At 36.1% G+C, this 9,247-nt stretch overlaps 1 long non-coding RNA gene across 1 annotated transcript; it reads left to right on the forward strand.

Moving 5' to 3' along the window:
• The first annotated feature begins 2,843 nt into the window (after positions 1–2,843).
• On the forward strand, positions 2,844–7,934 carry LOC113236245. Its single transcript, XR_003310932.1, has 3 exons — positions 2,844–2,947; positions 3,247–3,307; positions 7,889–7,934. It is a non-coding gene; the product is annotated as an uncharacterized LOC113236245 (long non-coding RNA).
• The last annotated feature ends 1,313 nt before the right edge of the window (positions 7,935–9,247 follow it).

The following is a 9,247-nucleotide window of genomic DNA, read 5'->3' on the forward strand; positions in this document are numbered from 1 at the left end:
TTAAATGATTTCTTTTCTATGTTTTGTAGGTTTGAAATTAGTTAATGGCTTTTCTAGTATTTAAAGTGGGGAGTGATTTAAAAATGAAAGTAATTTCATATAAAATCTTATATTATAAAAATAATGCGTAAACGCACACTCTCAAAAAACGTGACAACTACATTTTGTGTTAGTTATATCTTTCAAAAGTGAAATTTCGAACATACACTTGCAAAAGCCCTTGTAATGCAGTTCGAAACGTTTTACGATGTTGTGGCTTTGATAACAAGTCGTTCTTTATGACGGAAATATACACTCCCGAATTATGGTGCTATAATTACGATTTTACCGCTAAGGCGTTCGATGCCTTTTTGGTTGTGACGAAATACTTCAGGCTTTCGGTTGGGGGGCCGGTTGGGGGCCGGTTGGGTGGCCAGTTGGGTGGCCGGTTGGGGGGCCGGTTGGGGTGCGGTCAGGGGTGAGTGACCCACCCCCTAATCCACCTCCTACCTCACCCCTTACCCACCCTCTAAACACCCCCTAACCCACCTCCTGACACACTCCCAGGCCCACTAAACTCACCCCCTAACCTAACCGACCCCTAACCCCCCAATCCAAACCCTAACTCACCCCCTAACCCCCCAACCCAGTCCTTAACACACCCCTACACCCCCCAATCCACCCCTACACCCCCCAACCCAAACCCTAACCCCCAACCCAAATTCTAAACCCCCCCAACCCAAACTATCCGCCCCAACCCAAATTCTAACCCACCCCCTAACTCACCCCCTAACCCACTCTCTAACCTACCCCCATATAAATTTATCATAATTGTCAGTTTTCATTGTTAATTGTTAATCAAAAACATTGAAAAGATTGAAAATTGAATAATTGTTAATTGTAGATATACGTTATGTAAGCGAAAGCACTTGTATGGCAGCCAAGTTTAAAAAAATGCGATAAATTAATTTTTACCGCACTTTATTTTCAAACACCTTTATGGACAGGGGTCCAATTAACGTGGGGACATGCCGATTTTCAGTCGAATTAGACCAAATTTTTATCAACAGTGAAAAAAGTTTGCATGGCAGTTATATTGAAAAATGGAGAAAAATAAATTTTGACCACATTTTATTATTAAACACACAACGTGCCGATTTTCAAATGGATCAGGTCAAATTTTTTTCAAAAGTGCCTGATCAAATTAAAACAGCAAAAGTTTTTAGTGCTTTATTGCCATAATACAAAGGGCAGGCGTTTGTACTTCTTCGTAAAATTTTCAATCGCTTATATTTTTTAAACTAATGTAGATAGGAAGCGTATACCTTTATTTTGTGATGGTAGCAAAAAGGTACCAATAATAGCTACCTAATTATTGGTAATACATACCTCTCGAAAATCTGCTCCCTTCATGCTGAACAAAGTGGCGACCAGCCATCCTGACGTCAGAATGGCTGGTCAATTTTTTTTTAATTCTCCAAATATATTAAAGGTAGCAATTATTTAGAAAAGGTTGCAAAGAGGTAGCAATTCTTGAATATACACTCAATGCCAGATGCCGACAGACGACCAGTCATCGTAACGGTCACCATATATTTACACGATTCAGAAGTTTGTGTAGATCCGCAATATTCTCCGCAATCAGTATAGTGTAATGACTTCTCCGTTTAGGAACTTCGCTTTCAGGAACTGGAAGGAAAGAAGCTGGAAGGAAGCTCCTTAAACTGATTATTCTGTAATCCTCACAGTGCTTTGCATTTGGTTTTTTGGGTATAGTGATAAAAGCGGGTTTTAGCCAGTCTGCAGGGCAACGACCTCTCTTATAAACCATATTATAGAACTCCTTCAGGACCTGAGACGATTCGTTGGACATGGTCTTAAGTACTTCCTAATAAATATAATCCAACCTCGGCACTTCATTCTTTTTTGAATTTCTGATAACATTTCACTTCTGCTTCTAATATTTCTAAATATAATCTTATTTTGAGTTCTATTGTCGTCGAAAAATCTGTCTATATATAATTATCATTGAAAAGTATTGTCTTCGAGTTTGTGAATAAGCTCCCCTCTATTATTAAAACATATTGAAACTATCATGTTTCTTTGTCAAAAGTTCTATTTCTTCACATCTTTAAGATAACCACTGTCCCTTTGAATTTTGATTTTAATTTCCATTTAGTTCTAAGTACTTTGTCTCGTCCAACTGTTTTACTATTCGTCTTTTGTAGTACAGATTCAACTTTTCGACCGTCATCCAACCTTTCTTACTCACAGTTTGTTTATTTTTAAGGTATCTGTTCTCTAAATCTGATATTTTTTTCCTTTATGATATCCCATCCCTGATATACATCTATATAATTTGTCATATATAACATTTTGAAAATGTTTTTGGAAAGGAATGTATAACACGTAAGAATAATACTCAGTTGTTAGTAATTTAATGAGTAAATTGTATTGGAAAAGTAAAAGTTAAGTTTAAAAAAATGTGTTTTGTCGAGTAACACGCAACACATTTTTTCTTTGGAACCCCTATAATGTAGTACCTATAGGCAGACCATATTTATAGTCTATTTTCAGTATGTCATGCGTATTGCTTGATTAGCAATTAAGTTTATATTTTATTTTAATTTACTATACTTATATTCTGGAAACCAAACAATAAACATGTCTCTATAAACCAACGTATTTCACTCTATCACCTACGTCCATCCTAATAACATGAGACTACGATTTTTCACTTTCTCTACAAATCATGCTTAGATGGAGAATCAAACATATAAATTAAAATTTCTGAGAAAATAATTATGATTAAAATCAGTCATCCATTAGCGCGACTCGGATTAATAGAATTTGTCTTTGTCGTTGCAGTTCATCAGGACGAAGCACACCGTCATATACCGAGCGCGTCGGCGCTGTCCCGCCTTTCGGCCGCCATGCCGCACACAAGCCACACTGCGCGGTCGCTGATGTAAGAACCTCTTTGTTCACCATTTGTTCACTCATGTCGTATATCGTTACGTACAATTTCAAAATGTAGGTCGCTGGCAGTTCTTATGGCTTAGAGTAGACAGATGCTGCTACCCAGAAAGCGTTACGAATATATATAAATAATAATATTTTCAATCACAAGAGCATTTATCTTCACATAATAATATGTTTTACTTGCATTATAGTAAGTGTTTAATATTTTTTAAGGTTATTAATAAGTGTGATTTATTAATTAAACTTTGCTACGTGTGTCGAGTACCGCTGATCACGATGTTGCAGATTCTACAGTGGCTATGACAGGTCGCGACGCCGTCTGCCCGCGCCCAAATGCCTCCCGCAGGTTACCCACCTCTCCTTGATAACGTGTTTTGTATTATATAACATGCGCTAGGTTCATGCTCATTTAGAACGACAAAGTAAAACAGACCATCATATTATTCAGTTCACGTTTGGCTATGAAAAAAGGGAGATATTATTACATAGTAACTGTTTTACGTCACGCGCCACAAAATCTAGGTAACCCACATTAGGTAAATATCGGCTGTGTAGTGTTAGTGACGCGGTTACTAAGCATGTGGCATTTTTTTCACACCCATATTACGATAGTGATGATCATATTATTTAATTGTTCATTAGATAAATAGATTGACAGATCTCTTCGAGACTACCTTTGAGGCACAGGAGAACTAAACAGGGAGAGAGGAAGACGTAGTGTGCCAAGGGAAAAAAAAAGAATTATATTAAAAATTCAAATACATATAAAAACTTACATTATAATATCATCAAATAATAAATAACCAAATTATATACCTACATATATTTGTATACGTAAATATACTTAATTAACCTTCTACTTACTAATAAATACACTCCCGGACACAACTAGCCACCTTGAATTTTTATTTTGAAAGACCTAGAATATAAAAATATTGTTTTATTAAAGAAAAAGATGTTATGCAGTTTTAATGCTGGCAGGTTCCCCCGTTATTATGGTGTATTGTTCCAAACTTGAAAAACGGAGAAAAGTTGTGATTCGTCATTGTTTTTAAAGAAATAAGGGAGCGTAAGGTGCAAGTCAAAAAAAAATTCAATGTTTTTTTATTTAATTATTTTATTTAACAACAAAGGAGTACTACATTGTTTTTCATCTAAAGGCTATACCCGTGTAAGGGAACAAAATATGCCCCTGACGTTATAAGCAAATGAATATATCCTATGTATTGATAATATAGCTAGTTATTAATCTGCCAAGTTTTATCTTATAATTATTGACAGTTTCCTTGCAATGTCACTTGAAAGTTTTTTCTACTCTTCTAAATATCTTCAAAACTACTGGTCCGTTTCTTTTGTGATTAACGTATGTTGTTAATGGCATGAAGAGGAATAAGTTCGCAAAAAACAAGACGTCTCTAGGTCAACATTAACTTGGTCATTTCTGATGTGAAATATTTCAAACTTTATTTTTTGACACTTGTGAGTTAGCGACACCCACCATTTTTTTTACACCGATGTGACACCTCTTTCCGTACAAATATATATTGGTCTGAAATCAATCGGCTTGGAGCAACATGGTGTTTTTTTCAATAAACTCTAGGTGCCTAATCATAAGAGCAGTATTGAAAGAGGTTTCAATAAAAATATGATTGGTAGATTATTGAATGAGGTTGGTTGCCTGTACCTTCGATGAATTAATGCTGGCTGGTTATTACGATACCTACTTTGAAATCCCGAGAAATAATTATTTTTTAGTGAAAAAGTCATCGCACTGCAGAAGCGAACCAATCCCGATATGTAACAAAAGTTCGCTGGGTTGTGGAAGCTGTGCACGGCATACTTAAAAATAGATTTAAACTTTTAGACCATACACTGGACAATAAAATGTTGCCTAAAATAAAAAGCTATTATCGTATAGCATCATATCTTTTGAATCGGTTTGGCAAGCCCTTGGTATCTGATACTGACATGAATAATGAGATTTTCGAAAGGATGAGCACAAAACAAAGCGAAAAAAATGAATTAGCACAACTGGTAGACAACAAAGGTTGGTATCGAAAAAAACTTCCCTTTCAATGCTTTTCATCTAATTCCGTCAAAGATTTCCCAGAACTGACAGAAACTGAATTGAAAGTATTATGTACAGGAACATAATAATAATAATAATCTTTATTTCTCTCTTACAACGTTATCCTATCAATACAATTTGTTTTTTCTCTGTGCCTCGAAAATGCGTTTTGCGACAGATTCTTTGTGCCGTCCATACTTCATGTCGTTGGTTGAAGTAGTGTGTATGTACAGAATCTGTCTGATATGATTGTGGCAGGGTTTGTATTACGTTTGTAACTTACAGCGGCCAAAAACACCAAGTGTAACCCTGTGGCTCATAACATTAGAAAGGACAAACCCGAAATTTGAAAATTCACATATAAAGGTAAATTCACATATAATACGTGAATTTTCAAAGGGTTCGGAGCAATTTTTTTCTGATACTAACCACCTAATATTAATAGTTTCCATGTATCCATGACAGAAGATTTTAAAATTTTTATGGCGGTCATCTTGTTTATTTGACTTTGATCATTTTTTACTTCCGGCGGAAATTAGCCGCTTTTAGTTTTTGTAGGCCGTTGACCATTTTTTAATATTTTACATATTCAGATTATCTCGTATTTTACCCTTTGCTTTGGAACCAATTCGCGTACAACAACGGCATAAATGTCTTTTTTCCACCATATCAGGAAGTATGCGTTCTATTTCTATCAGTTAGTCGCAACTAACCGCAGTAGCCGTCATTTTCCCTTACCTTGATTGGATTGGTTCGCCCAGACCGTCACCGACGCACGTCTTTTGAGCTCTTATTAAATGGATATAAAGCTTTAGTGTTGACCGTTAAGTTAGGAGTTTGCCATTTGATTGGTTAGTGTTTTAGCAGCATTTGTGAAATATTGTATTGTGTGTTAGTGTTGAATTGAATTTTTAGAATACGAATTTACGCGATCATACCGACTAAGTTGCAGATTCTGGCTTGTTGACAATGGGACTGTTACGGACTCCTTTGTACATTTTATACTTTCTTTTCTGGTTGTCATGGTGACGGTGGTTTGTTGATTACATGTATTGTGTCAAGTGAAAAGTCGACCTATATTTGCGGAAAATAATTAGTAATTTGTGATAGCCGAAACGAACCCGGAACAGCATCAGGGACCACCTAGAGGGTATACACTTTCAAACAAGAAAGAACTTTCAAAATCGGCCCACAATTATTGATGGAAAAATCGGTGAATACACTGACATGTCTATAAAATTTGAGGATTTCCCTCGATCACCATGGATCCCTCATCGGATTCAACAGATTCTGACTTGGTGACACTTTCAAATAAGAAAAGAATTTTCAGAATAGGTCTATAATTGAAGGAAAAATCGGAAAACATCATACAGCTGAACGTACAACCTCCTCCTTTTTTTTGTCGGTTAAAAAGTGTCCGTTAGTACAAAAAAACCTTCAAAGTTTATTTTTGGTGAATTTATAACGTTTTGTAGAAAGAAAGTCCTGAAACAAAAGTTGATGTTTATGATGTTAGTAATATAGTCATGCAAGGTCGTTAGTATTTTACAAATAACCCTGTATACGCGGTGCCACGCGCAGCGACCGCGTGTATCTAACTGTCATGGCAAAGTACGCTCTATTTATTTAGCTTTTTCGCGTGGCCGCACGGTTTTATTATCAGAAGTTTTATTAAATATTGTTGCCTAGTAAATAGAATTCAGATTCGCCATTAATGTACGAGTACATGAAAACGTGGTAACTTGACGGCATCGAGTATATAACCAGAAATAGAGACGAAATAAGGGCCATATATTCCTGGCAACTCATTAGCGATACAGCTCTTATAAATGTAAACTCTCGTTTGCATTAAAATATAGACAGGCCAACTACTGACCTGTGTGTACGTCTCCGTATTATTCTGTATAATAAGGAAATGAAACTATTTTTCCGGATTTAAATCGCGTATATTTGTTTTTTCAAACAAACCAACGTTTCGGGCCCTTTACAGGTCCCATGGTCACGGTGGAGTCAACCGTGGAGTCAACCAAATATACGCGATTTAAATCCGGAAAAATAGTTTCATTTCAAATGTGTAACAATCGCGAAAACCTAAGAACTCGATCTGTATAATAAATTATTCTGTATTTATTGTAATAAAGATAATGTCTCTAATAATGCCGTGCTGTTCTATTCGGTGGTGTGGGAAAAACAGCAAAATGTCTAATTACAAAACAAACGTAAATCACATTTCATCGGTAATTAATTATTAAATATGTAATTTTGCAATTTTCGTCCATTATAGCAAAGTTCAAGTTAACTGGTCGATTTGAAGTGAAACAGTTGACGACACCCGTCAATTGTTTCGAACTCGGGCTAGCCAATCGGAGCGCAGTTGTCACAGTAATGATATGGCAGAATAGTTTTCAAATAAATTAAATGACATTTCGTCTCTATTTCTGGTTATATACTCGATGCTGGACGGTCACCGCGCGACTCGTGTAACTGGGCGCTAAGCATATTCATATACTAAGTAATAGTAGCTCAAATGACTACTGTTCTTAAAAAGAACAGCATTTTCCGGCTTTTCCAGAACTACTCGAATTTTTTCATTATTTTTTTCATGACATTTTCATACTAAAATCGAGACATTGAGAAAATAAAACGAATTGGAAAGATTTTTACACTTGGGTTAACTGTATGTTTTATTGCCATAATATTATAACTGTTTTCGTTCTACCACGACGGGTCAAATTCAACTTACCAGCTTTTAGGTTTTTGTGTTTTTTAAATTAAACAAAACACTATGAATAATTTTGTAGTCGCCTCATCACCGGGTTATTGTTCATACTCTTACGGTTACGTATTGTTGGTTCACAGGTGATACACGGCGGTGGTCGCTCGCATTGTTACCCGACCAGTAGCGGGTAAGTGCGCTGGCACCGATTTTTTTTATTAATTTGTTTTTGTTTTGGTTGCGTGCAGCTACACGCGGTTTAACCGCGCTAATGGCTGACGTTGTCACGGCCCTGCACTTGCCGAAACTCGGTCGATTCGCGTTCCTCGTACCAAATCTAGTTCGAACAGTGAATTTATTTTTTATGTGGTAGCGGCAGCGGGATAGCGCCACTTTAAGCTGAGGCGCAAATGAGGCGATCTCCAATTTCCATTTCACAATCACATACGCATTTAATCGCACTATTAACATTAACAAAACGGTATTTATTATTGAAGCAGCTAATTCTAATAGAACTTTTTATACAGTGGTAGTCATATAATTAGAAACGCCAATCTTGACTTCTATCGTCATTACAAATTACCTTAATAATTTTTAAATAGAGAGAGCTCCGACGTATTTACGAGGATTTATCGACACATGAAATGTATTATTATTATATCAGTTTAGTAATAACAAACAACGGTAATATTACAAAATTAAAACATTTAGTAAGGTCGAATCAAAATACAATAGACTGTGCCGGAAAACTAATTGGAAACAAAAAAAAAATTAATAGTAAAATCATGAGCAAAGTGAAGGAAACTCCAAATAATTTGGATAAATACTTCATACAAACCTGATTAGTATTTGGTAGGGTAGCGTCTGTTGTCGATTACAGTTTTACAACGACGCGGCATTGATTCTAGCAATTTTTCACGTTTCCAAAAAAATACATCTCCAAGATTCTACAAAAGCATAGCAACGTTCGTTTATGTTTATGCGACAATGTTCTCTTTATAGTGTGCCACAAATTCTCTATTGGATTTAAGTCCGAGCTATTGGCAGGCCACTCTAACACTGTCACCGATTGTTCTTTGAGAAACGCTTTAACGCTGTATGCTGTATGCTTTGGGTCATTATCGTGCTGAAATATCCACGTCTCTGGCAAATATTCGTCGGAATGTGAGATCACTATCTTCTCTAAGATATTTTTCTACTGACATTGATCCATCAGACCTTCAATCTTTATCACGAGACCAGTCCCGTTTCCCGAATAACATCTCCACACTTTAACATTTCCACCACCGTGCTTAACTGTCTTTTTAGTGTGCTTGTTATGCAAAGCCTCGTTGATTGGTCTTCGTACATATCGCTTTCCGTTAGAATTTACCAAATTAATTTTGGTTTCATCTGAAAGTAAAACTTTTTTCCATTTATGAACAGTCCAACTGCAATATTTCCCAGCGAAAGCTAGACGATTTTCTCTATGTTGCCTGCTAAAAATTGTTTGGAAGGGTTGC

This window comes from Hyposmocoma kahamanoa, unplaced genomic scaffold, assembly GCF_003589595.1.
Source record: "Hyposmocoma kahamanoa isolate Upper Pololo Valley unplaced genomic scaffold, ASM358959v1 90338, whole genome shotgun sequence".
Taxonomy (NCBI): Eukaryota; Metazoa; Arthropoda; class Insecta; order Lepidoptera; family Cosmopterigidae; genus Hyposmocoma; species Hyposmocoma kahamanoa.